Below are 15,657 nucleotides of genomic sequence, written 5' to 3'. Positions count from 1 at the left end.
TGTAGTAGTCCTTCTCTTCTGAGAACCAGGTACATTCACTACATGATGTTATGATGTGGAATACCAACAACCGAAAATCACAAAACCATGACAGATATAAAGAGCACAATAACACTGTTTGAAAGAGCAAATTCTCAGCTACAAAACATTATTTTTCACTGTAATCATCACCATTAGCTACCATTCTTACCAGTGATGAACAAGAGCCTGCATGCCGTGCTCATAAAAATCTACACCAGTGGTGGTGACCCACTATCGTTGTCACTGCTGCTGAAACACACCACCCACCACTTCATTGTGCTCACATCCACTGTTTGGTCTCCATAAACATTCTGCAAATATCAGTGAATGTCAGTGGGTGCAAATTTTTCCACGTAGCAGGATTCAGTGACACATCTTTGCTTCATGCATACTTCCATGTCAGATGTCATTTTGTCAGACTGCCCCTTTGCTGCCATCTGTCACATGGCAACTTGGCTATCTTTTCTCTCAGACCACCAGGTCTTCTGTAGCCTAGGACACTGTTGGCCTTTGCTACAAGGACATGGTCAGCTTGGTGTCCACCAGGAATCCCAGGGCCTTTTCTTCAGAGCTACTGTGCAGATGGTCATCCCCAGGTACTGCTGCCCCTCTCTGGGATCAGGGCTTTGTGCTTCCCTTTGCTGAAGCTCATGAGAACAAGGACATTGAAGCATCAAATTGTGGCAGTCGCTACAGCTCAAGTTTGTTTCCTATTTGGAAATAGGCAGAGTCTGTTAAATGTGAAGTGAAATTGAAAGATCCACTTCTAGTTTCCCATGGTGTGGTTAAGCCTTGTCCTTCTGTAGGCTGGCGAACTAGGAACTAATTTGTTATATTTTCAGCAGTAGGTTTCCTACAAACAGTATGTCTGTATTTAGGAAGCATAAACCTGAAAGTGCTGGAAGTCCATAGGTCCCATTGCATTAGGTGGTAGTGCTTGCTACTGTTGGGTCATTTGTAGATGCAAAAATAATGTTAAAGTCCTAAACTTAGATTCCTTTTTCTATGAGCTTATGGAACAATTTCTGGCTTACATGTGTTTATACCCAGATAGGCCCAAATGTAGTGCAGCTTTTTCAGAAGTTGAAATCTCAAAAATCCAGCTTTCCTGGCATTCACAGCCAGTGCTCCAAGGCAGTTTGACGAGTTCAGCCCAAGCTGAGGTATTGTGCATACAATGAAAGGATTCTCATTGTTCCTAGCCTCAGTTGTGAAATAGTATCTAACAAGTGCGGGCAAGTTTTCCATTGTATGTTTTCAGCTTAACTGAACTTTGAAAACGGATAAACCTAATTGCAGTGTAGAAGAAAAGATTTTTTAAAAAGAGAAGATTCAAAATAGTTACAAATAAGCATCTACTCAACATTTGAGATCATTATTTGTAAAGACAGTAAGACACAGAAATTGTATGCTATTAAAATATTTTATATTGATGTTAGATAATAGTAGGGCCATACTTTTTTTTTCTAAGATGATGATTTTCAAAGAAAACTGTTCAATGGGGCCAAAAAAGGTCTCATTTTTGACCAAATGCACAGGGTAGTTTGTGATCCAAATGTGTAATGAAGGACTGCATGTTACTAGAGAAGTGCTAAAATGGCACAAAATTGCTAACAATCCCCATATTCCTTCATCTTAGTTCAAAGTTAGCCTAGAATGATGTAGGAACATGACGCATGAAAATGTTCACTTTTGCCTTTTCAAAGTGATTTCAGTTAAAACCAGATTTCTCTCTAATGTCACATTTTGTGTTTGTGAAAACAGAGAAATTAAACACCAAGGTCAATCAGCAGTGTTGCAAGCCAGTTGTGTTTTTCTGGGCTTGTTCAGCTTGGAGAAGAGCTGGCTCCAGGCATACTTCATTGCAGCCTTCCGTTACTTGAAGGGAGCTTATAAATAGGAGGGAGAATGACTTCTTACACAATCTGATATCGTTAGGACAAAAGAAAATGGTTTTAATCTAAAAGAGGGGAGATTTAGATTAGATATTACGAGGAAATAATTTACTCAGAGGGCGGTGAGGCACTGGCACAGTTGCCCAGAGAAGCTGTGGGTACCCCACCCCTGGAGGCACTCAAGGCCAGGTTGCAGTGGGCCCTGGGCAGCCTGAGCTGGTGGGTGGCAGCCCTGCCCATGGCAAGGGGTTGGAGCTCGATGATCTTTAAGGTCCCTTCCAACTCAAGCCATTTTATGATTCTATGATTTTCTGTTATGCCTCCTTCAACCAAAAATCCCTGATAGATCTTTAAGTATTGACTACTGTAGAAGAAATTATATGTATGCTCTTGACTATCCTAAGACCACTGCTGATGCATATTGTTTTGAAGTATAACTCAAAGCCCAAAGAATCGAGATGTCTTGGCATGATAATGTCCATTTCAAGAAAAATGTCACTTTAAACTATTGGGATGTGATATGAGGGGGGAAAGACGGGGAGCACACAAGGATAGCTATCTCTCACAGACATTTGATTGACGCTGTGAAGAACGAAGTCCACGCACAGGAGGCACGGCTTCACAGCTCCATGTTTCACATGGTGCTGTCAGCAAACCTTTCAGAAAGATTCAGCCTACAAATAGGCAGGTTTGCATCTCACCAGCAATTCCACCCTAACGCCAGCTGGTGAGAACAAGAAGCCCTGTGAGGAGGTTGTGCAAGTGGGTTTGGCCTACAGACACTGATCTCACTCAGAATTCCTGTAAAACACTTCCTGGTGGCACTTGGTTAGAAGATAATGAGGAAAGGGAAAGTATCTAGGAGAACACTGACACTGTAAAATGCATATTCCTATGTAAATATGCAGCCTCATATTTGGATCGATCTCTTTTTATCCCCTGAGTTTTTGATTAAATGAGTTAAACAATCCCTAGGCAAAAGCAACTGTGTATTTTCTGTAACTTTTGGCAATGTATGTTTTTTAGCTTAACCTTTTTGTTTGATTTTCATTTCTGTTCTCTGAAAAGCAGGGGTTATCTTAGATTTTTCTTAGATTAGTACTAATATGGTTCAGACATCTCAGGCACTTTTTGACCAGATCTGGCACAGGATGCGGAGAACTGAATAGATCTGAATTTCTACATTGAATGTTTTACTATCTTAAATTCCCCGATGCTGTACTTTGAGGAACAGATGATTGAATTTTTATTTATTTATTTACTTTGCATAAAATACTGAAAAACAGCTGATGCACTGCAGGGAACAGAGGGCCTTTGCACTGTCATAAAATAGATTTTGGCAAAGAATTTTTAAAAATCAGACGTTTCTTTTTTTTTGTAAAATTTCATCATTTTCTGTTAATTGATTTTGACTACCAGAACAAACTCTAGGGAATATATATTGAAATCCTTTTTGTTTTTAGTGACATGGGAAGTTCATCTTTGGACAGTAGTTTTGGTTTTATTTTTCAGCTTCCAGATTCACTGCTAGCAATTAAATCCAAGGTTAGTTGTAAACGAACATGACTCATCCTCTGCAGAGTCCAGGAATCTTTATGTCTCTCACTTGTTATTGTTTTACTTGCTTTTTCATATTTCAAGATTTGTCTTGCAAATGAAAATATTCTGTAGGAGAAAATCATACTTTTCCAGAATTGTCCATCTTTTAATCGATATTGACTATAAAAGTCACTATTAACAAAAGCGGCTGCTGATCTCTGGAAAGTATCAACATTTGTAGTGCATTTTGATTTGAAAAATTGTGGATATGGCTTTTTTTTTTTAATTCTCATGTTGCCAGTATTTTGAAGAAGTTGCCAGTTTGTGAGAGGAAATTTGAAAAAGTTCAAGAAAATCAGTGGGCAGAAAAACACTAAAAAAAGCAGTAGAGGGCAAATAGCATGATGGGAAGGTTTGGATTTATTTTAGATCTGGATACCCAGGATTGCTCTAATGTTTCTCTGAATCTGTCATTTTCATTTAATTCAGTAGCTGGAAAATTGCTAAGTGCTTTTGGAGATAACCCCACTACTCTCCACATATTTTAAATTCTCTAATCAGAAGAGCAGTTTAAATATTGTTGAATTTACTGACTTAATCATAAAATGTTGCAATACAGTACTGGATGCAATCAAGAACAGAAACTACATCTGATTCCGTATAAAAATCCTCGAAGAGAAATATTCTACCTGAAAATATGTGTTAGGTTAAAGGTGAATTTATAAATAAACTATGACTGCTCCAGTCTCTGTAGAAAAGTTAACAAAATATCCATAACACGCTCTATTGGATTTCTTTATAGAAGTAGCAATATTCTTTCTTTTCTTCCATAAAAATGATTTTCCGGATTTTATTGCAACTCCTGCCTTGCTTAAAAGTCAATCTACATGACTTGCTGCTAAAGGTAGCACCTTTCAACCTTCCAAATCTTAAAACAGTGGCCAGTCATGTGGTTTATCATGACTGTGACAATATTCAGTATTTCTCAAAGAGATACAGCTTCTGAAATCATGTAAAACCATGAGTTTTCAGCTTTCATTAAGCAGTAAAAGAGAAGTTTCTGTCCCTTCATGGTGTGGAGAAAACAGCTTGGAAATGTGACTCTTAACAACTGAAAAATCAGAAAGCGAATCAATCTCTCATATTGATTTTTCACCCAGTCTTATGATTTTGTGGAGGGGAGACTGGCTCTTATCTTCTGCTGAGCCTGACAATATTGTCAATATTCTGTGATCTCTTGTAGTATATTTTATTGTCAAGATCACGGTCTCAGATTTTATACAAAAATAAAACTATTGATAGATAAAATGAGAGTAGAAATATGGAAAAAATGAGACTACTAAAAGTAACTGCATATGTGTGCAAGAGCAACTATTTTTAAATGTGCCCTGGAAGTTCATTTTCTGCGGGAGTATCAATGTGCATTATCTTTGTGTGTACATATAAGCATATACAGATATGTGTGTGTACGTGTGGATGTTTGTACTGACTAATGATCTTTCAGAAGAAGAGGCCGAATGGGGCTCTGAGCACCCTGCTCTAGCTGTAGGTGCCCCCATTCATTGCAGGGAGTTGGACTAGATGGCCTTTAAGGATCTCTTCCAACTCAAAGGATTCTGTAATTCTATAAGAGACAAACTTGCGTGATCCTGCATAAGACTGTACTAGATTTGTCTCAAAAGCTTTGATAGCTCAGCCTGCTTAGTGTGCATTTTTGATTCCCGTCGTTTTGATTTTCAGGGCTCAGTCTCACTTGTTGTATCCAAACTCCTCTTCTCCAGCCAGGAAAGAAAAGTACAGGGCAAAGTTTTTCTGTAATTATAGTTGTAATAAACCACTTTTATATTTCTTCAGAAGCAGTTAACTGAGAACACCCATAAGCTTAGATCCAGCAATCTACTATTTTAAGATTGCCCAGAGCAAGTTAATTTTAGGTTTAGTGCTTTGTAATTTAACTAGAGAACTGCACCTTAAATTTTAAGATTCAGTTTTGCAGACCTTAAGAAGATTTGCTTCTTCAAGTTCGTTATTATTTATAGTTGAAGTGTGTTTAATAATTTGCTGTGAGCACAAAACTACCACTGCAGTTCCACTTTAGCTAATTGTGGTTGACAGCATTTTTTTTTCTCCCGGGGTGCTTTAGAGACACTGTATTGAGATCTTACTCTGATCCTAATGAAATCCAGACGGGAATTAGAAGAGTAATGCCCCTTCCACACAAACACATGCTCGAGAAATGTCAGCACAGTCATTTTGTTGTTCAAAGCAGATTCTGGGAGTCTGTGGATTATGGTGAGGGGCTAGTGCGAGGCAAGCAAGAAAAGACACATTTCTGCCAGCAGGCTTCAATTCATTATACAGGACCCACACCTCCAGAGGGTATTTGTTAGAGGTCTACAAACCACTGAAAAATGACTCATTTTGTGTTTCAGAGCACATCCTCTTGCCTAATGAAGAGCAGGATTGTGGCGAGGGCAAGGAAAGGTTGTGGCAGTGCAGTCCAGCTGAGCAGGCCATGAGGAACTGCTACAGGTGGCACTTTTTACATGGTCTGATAGTGACAGGACAAGGAGGAATGGTTTTAAGCTAAGATTTAGGAGATTTAGGTTAGATGTTAAGAGGAAATTCTTTACTCAGAGGGCAGTGAGGCACTGGCACAGGCTGCCCACAGAAGCTATGGGTGCCCCATCCCTGGAGGTGCTCAAGGCCAGGCTGGGTGGGGCCCTGAGCATCCTGAGCTGGTGGGGGGCTGCCCTGCCCATGGCAGGGAGATTGGACTGTGTGGGCTTCAAGGTCCCTTGCAACCCAAGCCATTGTATGATGCTATCATTTCCAGAAGAAATTTCCAGACTAGTCTGACACTGGGGTCCCTACAGGGCTTTCAGGGGCTTCGTAGACAGGCACCATCCAAAAGAAAACTGGTTAGGTTTCCATAGACTCAGTGGGACAGAAGAAAACAGAGGAAAAAATGATCACGGTGAAGGCCTGAGTGTCTTTTACTGCATATTACCATATTAAGTTGAGAAAAGTTAACGCCATTGAGAAAAAAAAAAAGGGAGAGCAAGGAAGATATCCAAGGGAACATGTTTAAACAGCTAAAAATGAGTCAGCATACAGGAAGCTCATTCACATGGCTGGTGAGTACAGTGCAATTATCGGGAAATCTTTTTTCACACTTTCCCTCTCCCCCTCTTCCCTACATTGCAGGCTAATGACTCTGCTTTTCAAAATGTACCATGTTGAAGTCTGAAGTGTGTCCCTTTCCTGGAACCTTGAATTTCCCTCGGTCCTGCAGCGGGGATGGCCCTCCTCCTGGAGCCATTGGGACACAGGTCTGCTTGCCTGGAGGCTACAGATTTTTTGTTAAGCCCCAGAATTGTTTTAAAGCTCACTTGCTAATCATGATTTTCAGGAGAGAGTAACTTTGATTTCACAGTGAGCATTTCCGAGGCCATTTTTTAAGCAGTGCACAGAAAGGATTTTCAGCTCTTTAAGTTGACTATTTAAGTGAAAAAGTGCAACTGTAGGGCCTGGATTTATAGCATCTATTGGGGCAGCTAATACCAGTGATAACTGCACTTCTAATTTAGAAGCACTGTCATTAATTTAGGGATATAAAGTAATTAAGGGTAATTAATAACAATCATTAATTAAGGTGTAAATTAGGTGGAGTGAATCCAACTGTAAGGTCAGACTCTGGCTGATCTGATTTCTATCTGTAATGGAGGAAAGAGGCCTCAAGAAGTCTTCCAGGTCTCATCCAAAGATCTCCTGAACAAACCTAGCTTAGCTATGGATGCCGACATCCCCAGCATCCCTCAGAGGTACCAACCTGTGCCGAGAGCCAGACTGGTTGGCCCCGGAGACTGAGATGCACGGCCCCACAGGACAAGGTTCTGCCTCTCCCCTATCCCAAAAGCCAAGAAGATTTCAGTTCCCTTGAAAAGGGAGGGTTTGTGCTGCTGCTTCCTTTGTGGAAGCTGCTGTAAATATTGCAGGGAAATGCTGGGTTCCCAGACTGCCAGTCTGGCGTCTTTCACAAGACTAATCTTTTAGTGGGGAGGTGGGGAGCTGTGGTTTTTTTTTTCCTGTCCTTCGGAGTTGCATTATACTTGATAGAACATATGGAAGCACATGCACTGGCAGGCCTGCCGCGCCGATCCTCACGGGATGCCCAACTGCCTTGTTTCCTGAGTACATGGTGTTCATCAGCGTGGGCTGGCTGTGATGCAACACCAGCCAACACCCCGAGTGCTTAATATTCTTGATATAACTTGATTCCAGGAATGACTAAAGCCAAACCTACTTTAACTTTTCTCCTTTCTCATTTGCGCTTATTCACATAGAGGTTGTGCCCATGATGCAAGTTTGTAAAGTCAAACCACAGCTCAGAGAAGGAAGGTGTGGCTTCCTCCTGTGTTCCTCCTGACTTGAAATAGAAACATGGAGAAAGCAAAACTTACCTGCATTTAAAGAAGATCCGTCGATGCAGAGCAGTAATACTCTATGATATCTGCTCCCAATGACTTTCAGTTCAGGTTCAGAGTCTTTTTAATGTGCACTGATGGAGATTTCCGGGGGGGAATCCTAATACTACAATGTTAAGCCCTTAATAGGCACTTACTTAAGTGAGGTAACAACACTCAGCTCTTTCCACTCAAGTTTCACTGCAGATGCTTGAATCTGTTAGGTGGCATTTGGGTTCAGCATTCTTTAAAAAATAATTGGAAAAAAAAGAAAGCCCTTTTTGAAATCCTGTTTTGCATTGGCAAGGCACAAAATATTTTTACTCACCTTCAAGCAAAAGGTGATAGCAGATGTTATGTTACTCTAATCTCACTGATTACTATTTTTATAAAACAGACTACAGTACTTTTACTAGTACATGATGAAGGGACATAAATAATTTAAACAGCAGTTGTCAAAATAAATGAGCAAAGTGCATTTTGTGATAAATTACACTTGTGTTTTTTAATGTGTTTCTCACTTAGTTGAAAAATTCAGTAATTTGCAATGTATCTGCCAATTGTTAAAGTGAATTAGCAAACTTCTACTCTCTTAGCCATAATTTTAATCTTAACTAGAAAGGAATTATTTAGTATTACTTTGTAAGTGTTCCTTCTTAATATTTCTTTACAGCCACAATCTTACAGTGTAATGTAAGTTACGTATGTATCCTGGTGACTTGGATTTTAGAGCTGAAAGCTGATTATGAACAGTAAAGAATTTCAGCTAGCATAAGGATGTAATTGTTTTAAATAATGTAGAACAACAATTCGTATTGCCAGATGTTTCACTCCTTCTATTGATATGTGAGTGCTAACAGAATTTGTACTTGCTTAAGTAGTGCATAATGGAAAGTTATTTTTAAAGGTCTAATATCGACATTAATGTATACACATCTGCTTAATTTGTCTGCTTGCATGTGTTTAGCTTATAACTTATGTCAAACTCTGTTGTCATGGGTTTTCTATATATATATATTTCTATACATACGTGTGTACGCACACATCTAGGCTTGTTCTCTCTGATAGTTACGCAGAATTGTTTTTTCACTTCCTGTCTCCTGAAGATAAAGGAGGCTGCCACATCTCTGCAAGTAAGAAGTGAAGTCATTTTTCCATACTACTCTGTGATGTTTTTGGTTTTTTTTTTGAGCCAGGATTGGTTAAAACGAAAAAGCATAGCAGAAAACTCAGAAATTGGCAGCAGGCTTCCAGCACACTAATAATAATTGAAAGTATTTTTTAAAAGCATTTGATTTGCATGAGGTTATGGAGATTACATTAAGTTTTTAAATAAGTCATCCCTGATGAAGTACCAGTGTTTGTCCATTCCAGTCTTCCATTGAAATCAAAGAGCAAATTTCCTGTAAGCATTACTCAGAATATGGAGAGACAAAACAGAAACACCTAAATGCAGACTTCTTAGGGCAAGTCTGGCATATATCATGACGTGGAAAGAAAGAACTGGAATAGTGAAAAACAAAATGTTTGGAGCTGCTGGCAGTGTGGGTGTGTGCAGGAGTAAGTGCCAACACAGAGAGACAAAAAGAATTGGATAGCCAAATAAATAAATAAATGGCTTTGTCAATAAGGAGTATTTTCCCTGATTCATCCCCAGCTGGGCAGATGCAACTGTCAACATGAGTGACAATGTTCATCCCATATATATCCCACATGCTTTGAGGTCTCCAAGAGGTGTTGGAGAAGAAGTTGCTAATTCCTCATTCATTGTGTGTGTATATACATACATGCACATTTCAGTTTTGATCATTTGTTACATTAAACAACTGCTATGCAACACCTTAACATCCCAAAGACTAGAAGAATTGGGAGCTACTGTCCATTTAGGATGGGTGACGAGAGCTGTGTTAGTTCCAGTCAGAACAGAACAATTTGCTGTGCAGTCACAGAAGAAGATTTAACAATCAGCAGACAGCTAGATCAAACTTTCATTTTTATTCAGAGAAAGGAGAAATCCAAGAATCAAGGCAGCTATATGAAATTAACTGGGTAACTGATCAACAGGGGACAATTTAATACAAGTCCTCCAAGCGTCTGGTCTTTAAAATTTCAAATAATTGTTTTAACATAATCTACAGCCAGCACTGGAATTAACAGTAATTTGGGATAACTTGATGTTAAGTAAAGGGTCTTGGCCATTCCCAGCAAAGTCAGTAATTCCGCTGCCATGCAGGGAAATGAGCACCAGCCAAGCTACAATCAGATCCTTCCACAGAAATGACCCAGGGAGAATGTTTTTCACCTTTCTAGTGGTTGCCATGGTGCATGATCTTCAAAAGGCAAAGTTTCCAAACTCATCCTGTCTCTCACGATCAAATCCTATAAAACATTTTTAGAGTGTGTTATTACTCATCAGTATGTAAAAATGGCACCACCTTACTCAAAAAAATCTGTTCCCTTTGTGTATTCAGATTTATGCTTCTAGGCTTGGCTAGCTAAAATAGTTTTGTTGCTTTATTTCCCCATAGCTCTGCAGAACCAGTGCAGTTCACACTTCATCCACTCACTTGTTAACCAAGGTCGAGATTCATCTCATCTACCTTCATGTACCGCCCAGGCTTCTGTGTCTCTGCTGTGGTCAGCTGAGCAGCAATGATCTCTGAGAGCAGTAAGATTTGGAGCTGGAGACGGGAGGCAGGCAACGGTTTCTCTCCACAGACCATAGAGAAAGTCTACGGATATAATCTAGGTAACAGCAGTAGGTGTCTAAAAATAGTTGGGTGAATTCAGGCTACACCTTCATCTGCAAGTCCTTTGTTGGTGCAACAGCCCAAACATGCCAGGCACGCTTTGAGTTCATAGAATCATGGGATGGCTTGAGTTGGAAAGGACCTCAAGGCCCATGCAGTCCCAACCCCCTGCCACGGGCAGGGCTGCCCCCCACCAGCTCAGGCTGCCTAGGGCCCCACCCAGCGTGGCCTTGAGTACCTCCAAGGACGGGGCACCCGCAGCTTCTCTGGGCAGCCTGTGCCAGTGCCTCACCTCCCTCTGAGTAAAGAATTTCTTCCTTAAATCTAAGCTAAATCTCCCCTCTTTTAGCTTAAAGCTGTTGTATGTAATGTAACCTAAGTAGCTAATGTTGTGCAAGGGGCAAACCAACATTTTAAACAATTATTTACTATCATCTTCAGTGGTAGTTTTGGCCTGCTCTTTAGTAGACAACTCAGTGTGGTTTCAGAACAGATTGAGATCCTTACCACAGAGTTTAAAGTGCATTTGGAGAAATCCATTTAAGTTGTGGGCATCAGGAGTGCAGAAGGCCGTGTCTTAGCTCTGGCTTTATAGAGGATGGTTCCCAAAACATTCTTAGAGGCTGCTACAAAGGTTTTGGAATCAGAATCTCAGACACAGGCAGAATGCACAGTCTCAGGACCGTTTTTCATGTTCAATCAGGTGAGCTGGATTTGTGTAAAGATATTAGCCACTCAGTCATGAGCTCATATCTGAGACATTTGTCCTGCAGGCAGTCAGCTTTCTTGGAAGAGGGGGCATTTTCTTTAAAGGTCATTGCAAATGATATCTCAGCGTGGTGGTATGATCAGTGCCATTGGAAATGTTGCAGGATCTGCAGAATTTAGGTATTCAGTCATAATCAATTCTGATTATTTTATATATGTAGTCTCAATAGATTTAGTGATATATAAGTATATAAGTATAAATATTTCTCATTGTATTTTAGCTAGGGTTATTATAGACATATCCTGTCTACATCCTGTCTGCATTTCACATTTATGGTACAAAAAGAGTTTTAAAAGTGTTGTGCAACTTTACAAGCACCTCATGTTGTCACACAGGTGGTGATGGTTGTCTGGTGAAAGACCTGGTGAGATCCTTTGTTTGGGGACAAATGAGTATGTGAGTCTGCAGTTGGTTCTGAAAACAGGCTTGAATGAAAAGCATTTTATAAAAGCTAATCATTATTCATTAAAATTTGTTTTAAAAGATCATGTACCTGTATAGGCTTTCATTTCTGTATATTCTAGTTTAACTCAAAATCAATGTCATTAATGAAACTGAATGATCTGCTGTTAGGTGACAATGTGTATTTTGAGTATCTGAATTTACATATCAGGACTAGAACTGCAGTGCATATTTTTCCCAGGTTGTTTCTTTACAAATGGCATATGTTCCATTTGTCTAAACCCTACTTCTGTGATTACAAAATAACCAGGTTACATAAAAATAACTAAATTATATATTTGCATACAATACTGCTGTGGCAGTATTATACATACAAAGGCTCTGTGGAAGCCATTTGGGGCTGTTCAGTTCTTATGGTTTTTTTTTTTCATTGAAATGGCTTGTTATTTCACCAGCAGTACTGCAGAGTCGTTCCAGACTTTTGCTTGAAAACATTTTTTTCATTATTCTACTCTAATTACTGCAAATGAAGTAAACAATATTTAGTAAAATAAATAATAAAAGACAATAGAAGAAAGTACTGCTAATGCAGTTCTTCCTGCCATTAAAACCTCTGGGATTTTTTAAGTTAAGTTTCAAAGTCTCTGGGCAGAAACCAGCCTTTAGTCAAGTGTTTGAATAGCACAGTGGGACCCCGATTCATGGCTGGGCACTGACAAAATAACACTACCAAAAATAGCCGCAGGATTGGGTCCTCCAGTAGCAAAAGAAAAGTCAGAGAATGCATAATTTGAACAAATGCTCTGGCTGTTGCCAGTGGGTCTGCTGTCCCTATTGTTAGTTAAAAAGAGAATTAGCTCTCCCAGTTATCTGCAGTGTTGTCTATCCATTCGCATGCCACTGCCTTCATCCTTTATTACCTTTCTAAATTGAGTTAAACATCGATGTTCTATGGAAGATCATAGCCAGCATTTGGGGAGACACAAGATATGACTCCACCATATGATACCTCAGTGGTGGATCTGGCCTGAGATGCTGCTGCTGCTGCCTGCAGCTGCTTTGCCCACACCCTGCCAGGGCTGCTGGGGCTGTGCTGGAGCTGTAAAGCAGATCAGTGACATGAATTGGTTTAACACAAGCATTGCTCTTCTGTCTTGTTTGCCATAGGGGCATATTTCATAGTCCCATTGTCCTGTACAGCACGCTTGGCCCAGTAGAAGGGCAGTGGTGCTGGCTGAAAGGAGAAGTTGGAGGCCCAAGGTTGTCTCCACATGATTCATCACATGGAGTGCTCCCAGAACTCTGTATGTGCAGGAAACAGAGCTGTGATCTTCCTTTCACAGACAGAAAGAGAAAACTTGCTTTCCAGGAGCAAAATGCAAAACCACGGAATCGCTTTTTAATGTAACAAATATGGAAGTTTTAGCTTTTTTAGTAGAGATATCACAGGTTATTTGTCGGTTAAATTCTTCAGAATTGGAATCAAAAGTAAAAAGCTTTTTTATTTGTTACTTTTTCCAAATATCCGGTAGTATCTGCAAGATGAAAAGCCCAGATGGATGGATTTCCTCAGCTTCCAGCTGATGGTCAAGGTGGGTTTGTTGCAGTGGATTTAAAAGTGCTCACTGAAGTGGCCTGGTCAGTGTAAGAACTGAACCAAATCCATGTGCAGCACAGAAACGCCTTTGAACTATATCAGAAGGTGTAATTTCTCAACATGCTGGTCCCACTTAGATGTGGAAAGAATTTCTAACCCAGGGTGTGGGCCAAGAGGCTGAAGACAAAAGTTCTTGGTGACGAGCTGTGCTCCAGTGATCACAGACATGTATCCGGGATGCTGCTGTGTCCGCAGATACAGCCATCTCATGGGAGCCTCCAACCAGAGAAAGCTGGAAAAAAGCTGTGAGGCCTGAGCTGTAGCAGCATGTTGTAGTTACGCCCTAATGAGGTGAGATCATTTTCCTCTGTAATCTCAGAACTGAAAGTAGAAGCTAAATGGCAGCGTCATTGGGAAATCGGTATTTAACATGTTTGCAGCTCTCTCAGACCCCCAGTTCTCACACCCTCTGGACCAGAGTCCAGAATCCTGAGTTCTTTCAGAGAACGCAGGGATGAGTGCTGCATACAAACTCCTTGAAGGGCGGATTGGAGGTGACAGTAAACAGCCTAAAAAATGTCTTGGCGAAGGACATTCTGCCTGTGTTTATTCCTGGGCAGGCTGTGATAGTGGCTGGGGTGTAAAACAAATATGACAGCGCAGCTACCTGAGCAAGTTGCTGAGGGGTAATTGGAAGATGGAGTGCGAACGCTGAATGTGTTGCCTGCTCCCATTCAGTGACAGGCGCTAAGCTGCCTTGCATGTACCATGGGGTAAGGGCATGCACATGGACAGCTATAGCAGAGCATCTGTTCTGCTGTAAATCCAGACCCCGCTTACCTCGCAGTAATGTGTTCACGGAGGCATACCCTTAATTATCCTAAATAGACAAATGCACGATGCAAACTGAAGATTTCAGACATATGGACATGCCAGAAGTTTTGAATCTCTAGTGGGTGAGGCTTTAGAAATGTCTTCAGGGGTTACCAGAACTTGTTGCAGCCCCAGATCTGCTTTTGAATATGTCAGCACTTGTTTAGGGTAAATATTAAATGACTTGCAGGAATCATCAGAGAAAATATTCACAAGTAACTTAGAAATCAAAGTATTTTTGACTTCTAAATGAGACTTTGGTGTGCAAATCATTTGGGGTTTGGGGTTTTTTTGGAAAATCTTGCCCATAGTCTTTCTAGCCAAAATTTCTTTCATGCTCCAGTGGCAGAAATTCTTCCTTCCTTCCTTCCTTGAAGCAAAAATGTAATTGGGATCTGTATTTTTCTGGCACTGGAAGAAGAATACCACATCCTATTACATGTTTTCCCTGGATTTTTGAAGCACAGAAGTTTGTCTGTGCATGAATCGCGATAAACTGCTTGGCCTGAGATAAAATGGTGCAACTTCTCCAGTTGCAAATTCCTACCAACCTAATTGCCTACCATAGTTAAAATATGCAAGGTGTTTAATAATAAACAAGGCATTGTTTTTGTTTACTCCTGTTTTACATACCTGTGTGAATTCCTTGATGTCGATTTGTTTGCGTGTTGCAAATAGAAATGAAAAGCAAATCAGCAGCAAATCGAAACTCTTTGGCAGCATGGACACAATAAAATATCCAGCTGCAAAATTATACCAATAGTGCTGAGGAAATAATTTCTCTAAAAAACTTCAGTACTTTGTAGATTGTTTGCAGGAAGCATCTCATTATCTCAGCTATGTGTATAAATTTCTAAGAAGATTATTTAGTATGTAATTTCCTTGTCAAATTCCAATATCCAAGGCCTCAAAGGAATGTAGGGCTCTTGTCCCTCACTGGAACCTATATCATTCTTGGTTTCAGTAGAGATGTAAGCATTAAACATGCTAATCCTGAACATTGTGGTACCTACATTTCACATGCTAATTGGAATTTGTTACAATCAAATTAAGCATTACATTGCAGTTCCTGTCACTTCTTGTTTGCCATTTAATTGCTGGGTACCTGCTCTGCACTAATCATTTAGCTTGTCTGGATAATCAGTGGAGAGAGGACCTTCCAAAGAATCGTTTATCCAATCTGATAAGTGAGTGGGATGGATAACTCTTCCAAGCACCCTGTCTTTCTCCCCTGCTCATCAAAGAAGCATTGATATTTAGCTCAGACTGGGTCGCCTGTCTGGGTTGGGAGAAATGAGTTTGTGCAAATACCAGCTGAACTTCAGAGTTGAGTGCTGAGAGAGTT

General features: G+C 40.2%; 1 protein-coding gene across 6 annotated transcripts in view; it reads left to right on the top strand.

Moving 5' to 3' along the window:
- Nucleotides 1-15,657, top strand: part of SAMD12 (sterile alpha motif domain containing 12) — a 170,806-nt gene that overhangs the window by 137,193 nt on the left and 17,956 nt on the right. The window contains exons 7-8 of one of the 6 annotated variants that reach the window (XR_002434883.1): nt 6,663-6,787; nt 10,450-10,583. The exons of 3 other annotated variants lie outside the window; for them this stretch is intronic. The gene's annotated coding sequence lies outside the window, so the exon portion shown is untranslated. Of the gene's footprint in view, nt 1-6,662; nt 6,788-10,449; nt 10,671-15,657 lie in introns of those variants that run through there. 2 more of the 6 variants (XR_002434880.1, XR_002434882.1) reach the window with 2 other exon arrangements.

The sequence above is a fragment of the Numida meleagris genome, chromosome 2, assembly GCF_002078875.1.
Source record: "Numida meleagris isolate 19003 breed g44 Domestic line chromosome 2, NumMel1.0, whole genome shotgun sequence".
Taxonomy (NCBI): Eukaryota; Metazoa; Chordata; class Aves; order Galliformes; family Numididae; genus Numida; species Numida meleagris.
Note: the sequence above shows the minus strand (reverse complement) of the source record. Positions and strands in the feature narration are given on the sequence as shown.